The sequence below is a fragment of the Brassica oleracea genome, chromosome C5 (assembly GCF_000695525.1).
Source record: "Brassica oleracea var. oleracea cultivar TO1000 chromosome C5, BOL, whole genome shotgun sequence".
Taxonomy (NCBI): Eukaryota; Viridiplantae; Streptophyta; class Magnoliopsida; order Brassicales; family Brassicaceae; genus Brassica; species Brassica oleracea.
In genome coordinates, this window is record NC_027752.1 from 43021909 (window position 1) to 43024247 (window position 2339).

At 31.6% G+C, this 2339-nt stretch overlaps 1 pseudogene; it reads right to left on the reverse strand.

Annotated features, from left to right (window-relative positions):
- Positions 1-1965, reverse strand: part of LOC106292497 — a 3276-nt pseudogene extending 1311 nt beyond the window's left edge.
- Between the last annotated feature and the right edge of the window lie 374 nt (positions 1966-2339).

Genomic DNA, 2339 nt, shown 5'->3' on the forward strand with positions numbered 1-2339 from the left:
TGACAAAATACAAATAATTACAAAATCATATAAGTAAAAGTCTAATTTAATTAATCATTAAGATTTAAAATATATATGTATATATATCATTCTAAATTAAACTATAAACCATATTGAATAAATAAATATTTTAGTTTCAAAATTTAATTTAAATAATTTTTTTTTTGATAAAAGTTTTGAACTAACATTGATAAATTTTTTTAAATTATCAATTACTAAAATTATTGATCCCACAATGAAAAACTTGTTATCAGTAATTTAAAATTTTTGCTATTAAAAATACACATGATAAAAAAAATATATGAGTAGAAATCATCATTTTAAGAAAAAAAAAAGAAATTAATATTAAAAATATACTGTGTATGTTAAAATCATTTAAATTTAATTACATATTCTATCAAATTTTTTTAAAAAAATGTTTGGATTAATAAAATTGATTTATACGTTCGCACCAATTTAATTATATATGTAATAGTTACTGACTTTTAATTATTCAATATATATTTATTATTTCATAATATGTAAGAACTTATAATACATAAAATAATTTATATATATATAATGTTTATCCCGTGCAAGGCGCGGATCTTAATCTAGTTCAATGTTAAAGTGTACGAAAAATAAGTTATAGCTAAATATCGAGCTCATACAAAAATTCAAAATAACAAAAATCCCAAATTAACTTAACTAAAGATAAAAATGATAATAAAAGTCAAAGATTGATAGCATCATCTTCATCCTTATTTTCATTAGCTCTATCAAACATAATCACTTCTAATCAAGTTCATCAAGAGAAAATCTTCGGACTCAAGTCTCCCAAAATTAATTTTATCTAATGAATCAAAATGATCATCTTCAACATCACATATATGATTGAGACCATCTTTGTATGCAAGTCTTTGTCTATATAGACGAAAATTAGTGTGCACAAATACCAGATCTTCCGCTTTTTGCAAAATATATTTCCATATTTATTAATTATTTACAAAATCTGTTTAAAATTTTTTAAAATAAAAGAGTTTCCTTCACGTTTTTAAATTGCGAGTTTCTGAAATAGAAACCAAGTTTCTATCAAGATCCCAAGATGAGATTTTAAAGAAACGAGTTTCCAGCTTGTTTCCACGAGTTTCTAAGAGACTCTGACTCCGAAGCGTTTATGAAATGTGAACCTTTCCCTGACTTTCATCCGAAATTCTAGGCAACCTAGTTCAAAACTACTGAAAGTACAAAATGGAGCAGTCTTTACCTCTTCGTGAACCCAAGCCATATTGGTCAAGAACTTCTTGTGACTCTCTGGTACAGCCTTCATCAAATCTAATAGCAAATAAGACCCCGAAAGACAGGTGTATAAGTCCTCAGCAGAATTTTTTTTTTCTTACAACTTTGATACTTCACACCAGTAAAGATTCAATTTTTACCAGAAGATCCATGAGGAACGTTGTATGACTCAAAAGTCGACCCAGCATCATAAACCGAACCAATAAACTCAACCCCAGCGGAATCGAACTGATCCCTAGTTTTACCAGCCCATCTCCTACCTTGGACATGCATATCCTCAAAGCCTTCGCCTTTATACCACCCTTCTCTCTCCTCGCTTTCCTCGAACTCTTTCCACGTATCCTTGAATTCGGACCCATCTAAAGGACGTGGCAGCAAACCCATAAACCCGGCGAAGGCGAAGTCGTGGTTCCAGGCGAGAAAGACGTGTGTTTGGTCGGGATGTTTCCCCGGCAGAGAGATCAAGAAGTCGATGACTTTACGGGTCTCCGGTCCACGATCGCAGTAGTCGCCGAGGAAGATGACAAGAGCTGAGCTGAAGTCAGATGGGATGAGGGCGGATTGTAGATTAACCCAGAGTTTATTGAGCTTCGAAATGTGTCCATGGATGTCTCCTATGCAGATCACTGTTCGTGCTTTGGGATCCATTAGTCTTGTGTTCGTACAATAATGCTGCAATATTGACAAAAACTACAAGAAATATAAAATATGCATACCGCATACGTACCAAGCAACAGTATGCATGTATTATTGTTGAATGACCGTGATGTGAGGTGACTGTGTGAACGCTGACGAAAAAAGAAGTGATAGTGCGAACATGGATTCTCTAATTTAGGAATAGTATTTTGGGAAATCTGTTTTTTTAGAAAAAAAAATGGTAACTATGTCCATTTAGACTAAATTATATTATTTTATGTCCTATTAGACTAATTTTTTCCAAAATGGCAGTAATGTCCTTAAAATTGTAATTTTTTTAAAAAAATATATATTGAGTTCGACAAGGGGGATCGATCGATCCCACTTTACAAGTTATAGTGGATCGATCGATCCCGATCATTATT